Below are 14,157 nucleotides of genomic sequence, written 5' to 3'. Positions count from 1 at the left end.
TCCCTTTTCAGCAGGAAGTAGCTAAGAGAATACGCCATCCCCTTTTCCTTATGAATCAGGGTGAAGTCTCTCAGGGAGGAGTGGTAGGGAATGGCAAGGGACACACTGACAAAGGAGATTAATCAGAACTGGCTTTGACAAGCACTGTGGCAATTGGACAATTAAAACTGACATTCGGAGGGTGGGGGAAGAAGAACAAACTGGGGAGGAGGGTCGAGAGAATGGTGCAGCAATGAAGGAATGAAAACCCAAAATCCCTGTAAATGTTCATTAAAACTAATAAAATTTAATAATAAAAAAAACAAAGAGGACATTTGGATGGCAAACATATCAAGAAATCGTCAAAATCCTTAGCTCTAAGAGAGATGCAAATAAAAACAATTATGAGATATCATCTCACCTCAGTAAGAATAACAAAATTTAACAGAACAACAAACAACAAATGCTGGCGAGGTGTGGAGAAACTGGAACCCTTATTCACTGTTGGTGGGAGTGTAAAATGGTGCAACCATTATGGAAGGCTGTGTGGTGCTTTTTCAAAAAGTTGCAAATAGAAATGCCATTTGACCCAGCAGTTTAACTATACCCTAAGGGAATTTACCCTAAAGAAACAATAACTGCTACCCAAACAGATACATGCACACCTATGTTTATTTTGACTTTGTTCACTATAGCAAAGAGTTGGAAACAACCCAAGTGGCCATCAACAAACAGTGGATAGAGAAGCTCTGGTATATTCACACAATGGAATACTATGTGGCATTGAAAAACAAGGAACTCATGAAATATATAAAATGGGTGACACTGGAGGACATTATACTGAATGAAATATCTTAGTCACAAAAAAGACAAATATGGCATAATGCCACAGTTATAAAAGAGATCTGACATTGGGGCTGGGGGGAACTGAGAAACATGGGATAAATAATGCATACTGCATTGAAACAGATGAGGGAGAGAACTGTTTAAAAGGGATATATGATTAGATATTATTGTTATGACAGGGGTCCAGAACAAAGGTAACATAGTGGAGTGGATTTGAGGGGAGGGATTGAGTAACAATGAAAGAGTTTTTCTTTTACTTTTCAAAGAGAAGAGAGAAGGGGAGGGGGGAGAAAAATACAACAATGAATGAAAATCCAAAGTCTGATGGTACAACAATAAATGATTATCTCTAGGGTGCAAAAAAAAAAAAAGAAAATCCAAAGTCTGTAAAGTTTCATTAAAGTAAATTTAAAATTAAAAAATTAGTTAAGCTAAATAAAAGAAGTAATGTTCTTATGTGTTGTATCAAGCCAGAAATAACTCCTAGCTGAGCCTCCAGGGGGTTTTCAAAGGCTGTAAATTACAAGGGACGAAAGAGGTTGCCCATTTTTCTCTCATGGAGTGACTAGTGGATTGGAACTAGCTGCTGCCTTTGATTGACTTCTTACCCACTAAGCCACTGAAGCTCATTTCAACCAAAGAAGTGATTGACACTTTAATAGTATGCAGATAGGAAGAGCTCTTACATAAGGCTAGATAACCAGCCCTTACCTTGACAGGGTGCATAGCAGAACAAGGCACAAGCTGAAGCTCCTGAGCAAAGACTATAAGTCGTGGAAGAATTACCTGATTTTGAGAATAAATAGATAACTTGAGAAGAAAGGACTCTCTCATTGGATTTTTAATTCTGGGACCATATTGGAGACATTGATGAGAGTAGAAGGGCATACGAAAGGTCAGAAGACCTGGTTGGAGCCTGGGTACGTACTTTGTGTCCCTAAACTGAAATCTTACCCTGTATGGTTCTTAGTTTCTTGATCCATAAAAATGGGACTAAATGATACCTGCTCAGGCTATTTCTTAGGGCATTTGAGAAGATCAAATGAGATAATCAGTGTGAAAGCACTTTTAAAATTGTAAAGCCCTATACACATGAAAGGCATTGTTTGACTTTACCAGACAATCTTTGTAAAGTGATTTAGAATACTGGAATCTGGAAATGACATTTAGTGGTCATCTTGCCCACAATCCTAGCTAATGAAAATAAGCCCTTTTTAAATATTCCTGTTGGATAGACATTGCTTTAACTTTAGCATTCAGTAGGGTTCCTCTGTTAAGCAAGCTAAAATTGCTGTGTTCACTTAAAATTGCCTTTCTTAAGACTTCATTAACTTAATTTTGATCTCTGGAGTTTAGAGAGAAAAGTTATTTCTTCTTGTTATTGCCCTTATATGACACTCTTGTTTGACATCTCCCTCACCCCTTACCTCAGCTAGCACTATGACCACTTAACTAGCTTCTGCCATCTCCTTTTTGTCTTTCATACATAAAGCAAATTTCTGTAAAATAGACAGTCTGATTGTGTTTGTCTCTAAAATCATTTTTGGCTTTCAGAGGATAGTCTGATCCTAGGTAATAATAGTTATAACTAACCTGTCCTTTTCTCTCTAGTTTGCCTTGGAAGGCCTTTCATAATTTGGCACATCAGGCTTATCTCCAGGTTCAGTGCTCACACACTGCTCTTCATACTAGACTACTTGTGTTTCCTGAAGCGTACTATTTAGTTTTACACCTTTCACTATGCTTTTTTTCTCTTCCTAGGATGGAGTACTCTTAATCTAGTAGCTCTGATATCAAAGCCAAACCAAGATATTACTATGAAAGAGACCACTAATTATAAACCAATATCTCTCATGAACACAGAGAAATTCTTAGTGAAATCCAGCCAATAGAATTTAGTACCATATTTTTTAAACTACATCATATTCAAGTGGGATTTATACCAGGAATGCAAGGGTGGGTCAGTGGAAGAAAGACAATCATTGTAATCCACCACAAATAAAAGAACCACATGATGATATCAGTCAGTGCAGAAAAGGCTTTGACAATATTTAACATCCTTTTGATTTAAAAAAAAAAAGAAGGAAAATTCATCAACTTGCCTAACAACATACATACAAAACCAAAGGTCAGCATTAATCTTAGTGAAGAGGCCCAAAACAGTCCTCCTGAGGACAGGAATGAGCCGAGGATTCTTTATTACTATTCTTAGTAAAGATTATTTTAGAAATAGCATAGTAATATTTTATTAAGTATTTTTTAAAGTCACTTTTTAAAAAAAATTTATTCTTTTTATGTGTGTACCGTCAAATTGGATCTGTCTGGTACAGGAGGCGATTGTTCCTCCTTCTTCAGCAGAGCATCTGGTGGATTTGAACCGCACACCTCTGGGATTGCAGTGCAGTTTCCTACCACTAGGCCACCAGACCTCACCTGTATTAAGTATTATATTAGGAGTCCTAGCCCAAGCAATAATACAAGAAAAAGAAGAAAAGGCATCCAGATAGGCAAAGAAATAAAACTATCATTATTTACAGATTATATAGTCTCATTATAGAAAATCTCAAAGACTCAGCAAGAAAATTACTGACTCTTAAGTGAACATTTCAGCCAAATGTCAAAGTACAAGAACAGAAACCACTGGATTCCTCTGGTGAAACAGCCCTGAAAAGGAAAACAAGAATACCATTTACAGTAGCCACCTAGAAGGTGAAATACTTAGGGATCAATCTGATCAGACATACAGAAGACCTATATGAAGAAAACTACAAAGCACTACAAAACTCTTACATAAATGAAAAATTGTACCATATTTGTGGATAGAAAGACTTAACACTATGAAAATGCCAGTACCACTGAAAGATAGAATGTATTTCTGATCTGGACTTTATTACCAATATTTGAAGAAATTGAAAAACTGATCACGTGCATTACATGGAAAAGAAAGAGACATTAGATAAGCAAAATACTGCTAAAGAAGAAAAACAAAGTAGGAGGCCTTCTCAATCTCAAAATGTAGTCATAAAAAAACCAGAAACTCGGCAAACCAATTAAAAAAAAAACAAAAACAAGGGGAGCTCTGGTGGCCTAGTGGCAAGGAGCTGCAACTACAATCCCAGAGGTGCATGGTTCGAATCCACCAGATGATCTGCGGGGGAAGGAGGGACAATCTCCTCCTGTACCAGTCAGATCTGATTTGACGGTACACTCACACACACACAAAACAACAACAAAACCCCACAGTTACAGTGTTCACAACAGCCTGGTACTGATACAGTGACAATGGAATACATTCATAATAGTATACGATATGAATATGTCCATGTATATAGTAGAGCCAGTGGAGAGAAGGGCAAAATTATGTACACCCTGAAGAATTGAGTTGCTGGCCCTAGAGCTTCTAAACAGTAGTCTTGAGAGAGATTAAAGTCAATTGGCATAGTAGTCTACAAAGCACAGAGGACTAATAAATCACATTAGCCTCTACCCCTGCGACTCTTAAGACTAACCAGAAGAACTCCAGGATTTCCAACAACCAGTGCTGGCCATCTAAAAGAAACTACAGTAGAAGATCCTGACTAGTGTGGGCAAAAAATGAACTAGAATTACAGTTCCAGTAGAAACTAGTAGTACTCCCAAGACTGTGGCCATTAGTTATCCTTTAAAACTGGAACAAAACGAACTCTTTTTTTTTTAAGAATTTGGATTTATTTTTTTTTATTATTATTATTAAATTTTATTAGTTTTAATGAACATTTACAGAGATTTTGGGTTTTCATTCATTCATTGTTGCACTGTTTTCTCCACCCTCCTCCCCAGTTCATTCTTCTTCCCCCCCATGTCTGTTTTAATTGTCCAATTGCCACAGTGCTTGTCAAAGCCAGTCCTGATTAATCTCCTTTGTCAGTGTGTCCCTTGCCATTCCCTACCACTCCTCCCTGAGAGAGACTTTACCCTGATTCATAAGGAAAAGGGGATGGTGTATTCTCTTAGCTACTTCCTGCTGAAAAGGGATGCTGTGGGTTTCAGGGTGAAGATCTTCTCTCACTACTCTAAAGGGCCCCTTTGGCAGTAGGAAACACATAGACTATTATGGAGATTGATTTTGGAATTTAGATGCACTTTTATTAATTGTGCTTAGCCGTACATGTTCATATCCTTGAAGATGTATCATGGAAGTGTTGCAGCCTAGAAGATACAAATTTAACTAAAAAGTTAAAAGTGCATGAGTCAAAAATTGAAAAGCAATAATATTCTGAGTAGAGGTTCTAATAGTGGCACAAATCAAGTTACAGAGGTAAGGTGGTTCCATTGCCATCCTTACTCTAACTTAATTTCTTTTTTTAATTTAAATTTGTTATTAATTTCAGTGAAAATTTACAGAGGCTTTGGATTTCCATTCATTCATTGTTGTAGATTTCTCCCCTCCCAAGCCTCCCCTCCAGAACACTACCCTCTTGGAAAAGTAAAATTCTTTCATTGTTTTACAAACCCTCCCCCAGGTCCCCTCCACCATGTAGCCATTGCTCTAGACTCCTGTCATGACAGAAATACCTAATCACATATCTCTTTTAAACAGTTTTCTCCCTTCTCTGTTTCAGTGCAGTATACATTATTGAACCCATCTTACCCAGTCTCTCCGCAACCCCAAGGACAGTCCCATTCTACAACAGTGGCACCATGCAATATTTGTCCTTTTGTGACTGGGATATTTCACTCAGCATAATGTTCTCCAGAGTCAACCATTTTGAATAATATTGCATGAGTTCCTTATTTTTCAATGCAGCATAGAATTCCATTGTGCGAATATACCACAGCTTCTCTAGCCATTCGTTTGTTGATGGGCACTTAGATTGTTTCCAACTCCTTGCTATTGTGAACAAAGCTGCAATAAACATGGGTGTGCATATATCTGCTTGGGTGTCAGTTATGGTCTCTTCGGGGTATATTCCCAGTAGTGGTATTGCTGGGTCAAATGGTATCTCTATTTGCAACTTTTTGAGAAAGTGCCATACCGCTTTCCACAGGGGTTGCACCATTTTACACTCCCACCAACAGTGAATAAGGGTTCCAGTTCCTCCACAACCTCGCCAGCAACAGCAAAACTAACTCTTGTGGCTCAGCATTCAGCCAAGCAGTAGGCCTGTAGGGTAATAACACAAGGGAGGCATGTACTCTTAGAAGAGTCAACCACATGAGATCCAAAGTGCAGCATTTCCCCACAGATAAAGCTCAAAAGGCAGGGGGATAGGACCGAAGGATTAATAAAAATAAACATCACAGGGAGCAATGTGAAAGTGTAGTTAAATATTATTGTAATTGTCTTAATAATGAAATGTGTGTGAATGATCAAGTGGAAAACCAGTTAGCTTTTTGAACTTTCCCTCAGATCAGAGGAAAAAAGAAAAATAAAATCTCTTAACAGAAGCAGACCACTTCATCTTTTTTCTGTGGAACAGCTGATGATTTCAAACCACTGGCCTTTTGGTCGACTGTCAAGCCTTTTGACCGTGGCCCCGCCAGGTCATGCTTAACTATTGCTTCAAAAACCACAGTTTTTCTTTCTGAAAACAGAATGACTTCCTCAGATACCACAATGACTGGTGGAGGCCTTGTTCTTTGGGCTGTAGACAGTTCAAAAACAAGCTGTTCTTGTCCAGAATTAAAGGTAAAGATGAGTTAACAGGAATCGATCATCTTCATAGTTCACTCAGAAGTGATTAAATCTTTACTATTAAAGCAGATCAGCAATGTCATTTGCCTGTCCAAAAATGAAATACCCAAGATACTCTCATAAGAAAATAAATTACTAGTTCTGTAGTAATTTCTGACTTTATACAGTCTCTTTTTTTTTAAAATACAGTTTCTTTTTACTGTCACCTCATCATTAACCATGCTGGAGGCACAGGATACATCTAGTGCCCAATACTAGTGCATGGAGATCCAGCGCCAGTGCTTTTACTTAGAGTGTCCAGGGGAAATTTAACAGTTCTCAGCAAGCCTCAGCCTTAATGGGCTTAGCTATTGTTAAAATTAATCTTTTTCAAAGGAAGCACCGATTAATGATTTTTCTCCTGGCCCCCCATATGCTGGGCATTAGCTTGAATTGCTGAGTGGTTTGCAGTGAGGAAACCATGAGAGCAATTTCATGTTTGTCCACAAATTAACATTAGCTATTTCATTTACAGATTGAAGGAACAGGGAGAGTGGGGCTCATTGCCAGTTACAGCTTCCCTCGATTAGGGCATTAGTTCAATTATGTCCAATTAACTTTTATTGCAGATAGCGATGATAATTACTTGCAAGTCAGTTTTTTGGCTTCAGTTACTCAGAGCTGAAGTATGAATTTGATGGATTTTAATAACCAGAATGACACATTTCCCCTCTCTCCCTCTACTGCAGTTATTTCTTTTCCAGAGAACTCTTCTGGCTAAAAGGTCAAAGCATTATAAAAATCTCATGATTAAAACACAACATCCTTCTTTTGAAGAGCTGTGTAGGATCATATTTTAAAAGAATCTATTAGGAGGAGCCTTAATGGCTTTTTATATTCTGAGATCATACCCCATACTGCTGCTCATAGAATAGACCAAGATGGAACTAGTGTCATTCATAGACAGCAGTGTATAATCACTGTCTGATTATTGTTATCTGGCAAGATGCAGTCTGGTCTTCTGGTTGCATTTTAAAACTTTTGCGTAAAGAAAACCTTTGCTGTGCACATCTGAATCCGGATGCTAAAGACATGTTTTAAGCTCTTTATGAATTTTTAGTATGTTTATTTTAATAGTTGTGTCATATCTTGAACATTGCTCTTACTAGGTAGAGAGAGGATAGGAAGAAGGGAAATAGTTTCTCTCTCAGAAAGTGACTCTTAAGTTCCTTTGTGATTTCCCTTCAGTATTCTTGTTTGATGGCTACTCTTTGTGAGCAAAATTTTACCTCCTTAAAATGCAGAAGACTAGAGTCGATTCCAGCTGGGGCTGTTACTAAATCTTCAGGTAGCTTGTGGTTTCTTTCTGATACTGTAGTCTGCTTTAGTGTCTTTTTTTTTTAATTTTAATAAAAGTTTACAGAGACTTAGGGTTTCCAGTCATTCATTGTTGCACTTTTCTCCATGCCACCCCCCCATTTCACTCTTCTCCTTGAAAAGAAAAAAGATGAAGGCTGGCAGGGAGAAAAGTGCAACAATGAATGAATGGAAATCTAAAATCTCTGTAAATGTTCATGCCAAGTCCACCCCATTATGCAGTCTTCACTTCTATAATGACAAGAATACCCATTCATATGTCCCTTTTAAACAGTCTCTCCCTCATCTATTTCAGTGCAATATACATCATCCCTCCCCTCCTTTTCTGTCTTCCCTCAACGCTGGTGTCATTCCCGTTTTACAACAGTGGCCCTATGCAGTATTTGTCCTTTTGTGACTGAGATATTTCACTCAGCGTAATGTCCTCCAGGGTCACCCATTTTATATATTTGATTAGTTCCTTGTTTTTCAGTGCCACATAGTACTCCATTGTGTGAATATACCAGAGCTTCTCTATCCATTCGTTTGTTGATGGGCAGTTGGGTTGTTTTCAGCTTTTTGCTATTGCGAACAAAGCCATGATAAACATGGGTGTGCAAACTTTAGTGTCCTTTATTGGCTGTTCTCATCCGATGCATTAATCCATCTCCTTAGATATCTTCATGGATATGGCTGCAGTTTTGTTGTGAATAAGGGTATATGGCATTATATGTTCAGAGCTTATTTTTGCTAAGATTTATTTATTAATGTAATAAAATTCATGGCTACTTAGCCTTCCTCCAAAACTTCCCAGACTGCCCACCCCACATCTCGCTGTTGGACTTTTCCAGGAATGTGTTTACTAGAAAAGAAGAGGAAAGGATGGGTGATAAACATCATCCTTGGACTACTTGAAAGCTTCCTCATTGGTTGTTATTGAAAACCCTTCTGCTGTAGAATAACCAAGACCTTGCCTGCCAGCTGCTGTTGGTGTGAAAGTGGAGAAGCTAGTTATAGAGAATACTTTTCAGGAAGTCTGGAGATAAAATTATATGATGTTATTTGAAACCTTTGTATAATGAGAGGAAAGAGTAGTGCCCAAACTGTACTGCACTCTGGAATATATCTTATAACAAGGCTTTTCTTTCAGATTACAGCATGGGAGAGTTTGCATTGCAGTTGGTGAGATTTTTTTTTTTCTCAGTTGGTGAGATTTTGATTGTATTTCTTGGAGAGGCATTAAAAACTTAGTAAAATGTGAACATGCATAGCATTAATTTTCTATCTTGACAAAAAGTCATTAAAATAGCACTGTTTTCAGAATATATAATTCTTTAAGAACCTTTCTAAAGGTGAAATTCACCCTTCTGGGGTGAAGAGAGTTTTCTGAATACCTCACATTGCCAGAACAGAGTGTAGAATTGAGGAGAGAAGTTGAAGTATATGTACTTTTAGATAAATATAGAAAAGAAGTTGGAAGTTGATGAGACAAAGTTAGAGGAAATTAATCCTAGATCTTAAGAACCTCAATGTCAGAACTCATCACTTCAGAGAAAAGTCACATGCTTTTGGGTAAAATCTAAATGCTTACCAGTAGGTGTGGGAGTGTGGGGAGGCTCTTTATGGTCTTCAACCTCTTTTTCAAGTTTCAACACTATTTATTTGTGGGTTTTTGTTTTGTTTTGTTTCCCCCCCTTAAGACTTTACAGTTAATCTCAAGCTTACAGAAATGTTGCAAGTCCAGTACAAAGATTATATTTTTCTGGAGTGATTGTGAATAAATTACTAGCCTAATATATCAATGTCTTTAAATGCTTCAGTGTTTATTTCCTGTAATTAAGAACATTCTCCAGCATCACAATATTGACTTTTAGTACAGCTATAATTCATAGAGACCCTGTGAACAATGAATCTGAACCATGCCTTATTCTCTCCCATTCTCATCAACTCTGACAAACTCAAGCACACTGTTACACTATGTCAGTCCATCTCACTGAGGTTCTTCCCCTCCTTTACTGACACATCACCTTTGCAAGCATGCAAGTCCTTTTCCAAGGACTGATATCTCCTATTAATATGCCTAAAGTATATGAGACCGTTGGACTCTCCTTGCCTCCAAGAAGCATCATGGCTGCACTTTTTCCAAGGTGTATTTGTTTGTCTTTTTGGCACTCTTTGGAGGTAAGATATCATTCTTTTGTCCTTCATTGTTCAACTTTCAACTGCCTAACAAGTAATTGAAAAGATTATGGTTTGGATCAGGTGCACCTTAGTCTTCAAACTGACATCATTGTTCTTCAGCACTTTAGAGAGATCCTTGACAGAAGACTTTCCTAATGCAGTATGTCCTTTTATTTGCTGACTGCTGGCACCAAAGGGGTTGATTGTGAATCCAAGCAAGATGAATTCGTTATCTCTGTTCTATCATGATGATGTCCATTAGATGGTAAGGATTTTTTTAATAGAATTATCAAAATCTAGAAATTCACATTGTTATATTGCTGCGTATAGTCTTAGATCTCATTTGAATTTTCCTCATTGTTGATGTATTACGTTCTTTATAGAAAAAAAGAGTCCAGTTCAGAATCACACATTGTTTATTATTTCTGATGTTTTCTTCACCACTTCCAGTGTGAAACTGTTCTTGAAGTTTTCATTGATTTAGTGCTTTTAATCATTGTCATTGCTTGTTGTTGAGTACATGAGTTGGAACCAACCCATAGCTACCCTCCAGCAAGTTTTCAAGAGGCAGTAAATTTCACAGAAGATTGCCTATCTTTCTTCATGGAATAGCTAGTGGATTCACACTGCAGACCTTTGGGTTAGCAGCACAAGTTGACTCCCAACCCATGGCTACCTCATATAGTGTAATTGAATAGTTGAGATCCATAGGGTTTTTATTAGTGAGTTTTCGGAAGTAGATCACCAGGCCTTTCTTCATATTCTGTCTTAATCTGGAAATTACTGAAACCACTTCATAATGGCAATATTAAAGCCTGCACTGAGAGATGAATGGTGGCTGTGCACTTAGGATGCATTTGTTAGCTGGGAATTGACTCCACATCTCCTGCACAGAAAGTGAGAATTCTACTGTTGAATTCCACTGTAGGATATCCCTTAATTTGGCTTAATATGATGGTTCTTTATGTTTAATTTGGATTCTACATCATCAGTAGGAGTATCACAGAAGTAACACTGTATTCTTTGTTGCATAATATCAAGTAGTACAGAGCTTTTATTTGTCCCATTTTTGGTAATATTTGACGAAGATGGTACTTGATAAGTAAGCTTTTTTTAATGTAAAATTACTCCTTTTCTCTGTTATTCTCATTTATTTTGATGCTCAGTTTACCCTAATAAATTATAAACAAGTTCTGTAAAAATACAGTTAGCCCTAAAGATGCCACAATGACTTAACCTTTTTTTTTACTTCAAAGATGTATCAAAAAGACTGGCTAATACTACCCAGATAGACATGGACAATGATGTTGTTGTTGTTGCTATGTGCCGTCGAGTCGCTTGCGACTCATAGCGACCCTACGTACAACAGCCCTAAACTCCACTCTGTCCTGTGCCAATCTCACTGTCTCTGACACTCCCATCCCAATTATCCCAGTCACTGAATCAGTCCACCTCATAGAGGGCCTTCCTCTCCTGCGCCGTCCCTCCACCCACCCAAGCATGGACAGTGATAGAAAACAAAAATTCATAGCTCTTCTTGATACATGCCTCCCCCAGTAAGTATGCCCATTCACTCTCCTCTAGTATCTCCTTCTGTAAATGTTTCTCTTAGGGCCTCCTTCACTAATTAAGCATCAAGTGGCTTCTGTGTTATTTAACATGTCACCATTCTTCTTTTTTTTTGTTTTATCAACTTGCTTTAATAGACTATTTATAACATGCAAACATATTTTCACTCGATTTTTAAAAAAGCTTTTTTGATCCCAAATACAATTGCCCAATCTCAAGTTCTACACTTTGTACTCTCGTTTCATTTTAAATCTAAACCAATCACATTTTTATGTTTGTTTCTACTGTTCCTGGAAAAAAAAATACCATTGTACCAATGAATTCTTATTTTGTTACATTCAGTCCATATTAATTAGTGTATTTTTATTCATCTTCATCAACTGGCTTCCAGAACATTCTGATCTCTTTCCCTTTTACCTCACTAACTGCAACTTTCGAAACATCTATAGAATCCTTCTCTTTTCTCACTTTTAAGTATTCCTGGTCTTAACAGTATTGGAATGTTCAAGTTTCATCATTTTAGATTTGTCCTTATTGTGTTACCATGCTAAGAACATTTTCTTTAAGAAGCCAAGTTTTAAAAATATTTTTATTATTAATTTTAATGAAAATTTAGAGACTTTGGATTTCCATTCATTCATTGTTGCCCTTTTCTTCCTGCTCCCCCCCAGTACACTCTTTTTTTTTTTTTTGTATAAAGGCATATTAATTTTATTGTTGTCTTAAAAAAATGTGCGCGATCACTCTGGGGACACTGACTGTGGCACAAATAATAGGTAAACAGCAAACTGCTCACCAGAAAAAAGTACCGGTTAGATACGAGACCCTACCTGGCATAGCCTTAACTCTGCAAATCCTTGAAGTATGTACTAAAGGTATTTCTAATGAAGGCTGAATTTAACAAAAAATATTAACCTCATCTTAAAAGGTCTCATTTAATGGCAATACCAAATGTTAAAAGGAACATAAAAACCAACATGCACAGTTTTCATAAAGATCTATTTCATTATTGGTGGGTAGCGCATTTAACAGTTAAATACATTTAAATAATGTATAGGCGACTGCAAGGCTGCAGCATTGGTAACTAGACAGATAACCAATTCAACTAGAAACAAGTAACTGTCTAAATATTTAAAATACAGCTCTTGTTTAGATCATCCTTTGTTTTGATCACCTTTGTGAGGAGAGTGGGAAAAGCCTGCTGGTCACAATGGAAATATATTAAGGCCAAATCTTCTGATATCCATTCCCAGAGGTGTCTTCAGCCGGATTAAGCCTCCAATTCCAGGGCAAGCCCAAGTTTGTGGCCTCCAGCATTAATGCTTTTCCCATCTACCAGAGCTGACAGTGTAAGCTTGACACCAGGCCTCAGAGTCTGAGTGTAGCCCATTCCAATTAAACTAGAGTTATTGACCTTTGCAGAAATGGAAGCGGTGGTATCCAACTGGTATTTGGCAGCAATGCCAAAGCGAGTGCACTTGGTTCCTGATGTCCAAGCCAGGTTGACTGAAGTGTCAAGATCTTCACACACTTTCTGATAAATTGATCCTCCAAATTCTGTCCCATCATTGACATTAGTGTGTAATTGGAAGTCCCCGGTCCGGTAGCCCACAGCAAAGTTATTCCTTGTCAGCTTTGATTTGGCACTGTCGAAGGTCATCTGGTACCCAGCGAGCCAGCCCTCATAACCAAAGACAGCTGAACCATGGATTGCAGGTCTAGCAAAGTCAAAGTCAACATCACAACCAAGGTTTATGCACTCCCTCTTGTAAGAAGACTTGATTTTACCACTTTTTTTCCCTGTGGTGAGAAGGTAGTATCAAAAGTCAATTTTAAACCTTGGCAGATCTGGTCTTCAATTGCGATTTCTGTTCCCAGAGTATTATCAGTGTTCCATTTTTCTGTGAAAGTCAGCCCATACTCAAACCATTTATATTTGGTCTCCACGGTCCCAGTAACTTTACCAGTGTCTGTATTTGATGAACCAGATATTGAGAATTCCACTCCACTGCATGACTTTGTTTTCACATCTAGTTTCACCAATCCAAAACCAAATCCTTTGTTGAAAATATCTCTGGCAGCTTTACCAAGGTCAGCATAGGATGGAGGAATGCACATTGGCCGCCATGGCGAGACGAGGGAAGAGATCTGGTGGTCTCCGAGAAGGGCCGCAGCGCCGCTCTGCTCGCAGCTGAGGCCGCCCGACTCGCCCAAAGTCGAGCTGCAGGTGCCGCGGCTGGAGGGCGAAGTGAAGGAGACACTGTTCCGCCCGCCGCAACCCTGTCCTGCCCCTGCCAGGACCCCTCCGCTTCCCCCGGGGCTGTCCACCGTGCCTGTCCCGGCTGCGCCACTCGCCGCCTACCCCCAACCTGCTCCGCAGCGGCCACATGGACCGAGGGGAACCGCGGTCCTGAGGTGGGCTGCCTCTGTCCGTCGGCAGGGGCCGCGAACGCCAAAGCTGCCGTGCCTCACGTCAGGCAGGGACGAGGATAACCCTGGGGGAGAGGGGCGGGAACGGCCTCTTCTTTTTGAAAAGTAAAGTTCTTTCATTGTTTTACAATCCCTCCTCCCAG

The 14,157-nt window shown here is 38.6% G+C and overlaps 1 protein-coding gene and 1 pseudogene across 3 annotated transcripts in view; one reads left to right on the top strand and one right to left on the bottom strand.

Moving 5' to 3' along the window:
* The window catches only part of FAM222B (family with sequence similarity 222, member B), a 70,107-nt gene that overhangs the window by 35,712 nt on the left and 20,238 nt on the right, over positions 1-14,157 (top strand). The window lies entirely within an intron of this gene.
* Positions 12,855-13,702, bottom strand: LOC102862698 (annotated as a pseudogene).

This window comes from Elephantulus edwardii, unplaced genomic scaffold (genome assembly GCF_000299155.1).
Source record: "Elephantulus edwardii isolate Elephantulus edwardi_28Jun2011 unplaced genomic scaffold, EleEdw1.0 scaffold00094, whole genome shotgun sequence".
Classification (NCBI taxonomy): Eukaryota; Metazoa; Chordata; class Mammalia; order Macroscelidea; family Macroscelididae; genus Elephantulus; species Elephantulus edwardii.
The sequence above is the reverse complement of the archived record's forward strand: the minus strand, read 5'-3'. Positions and strand labels throughout refer to the sequence as shown.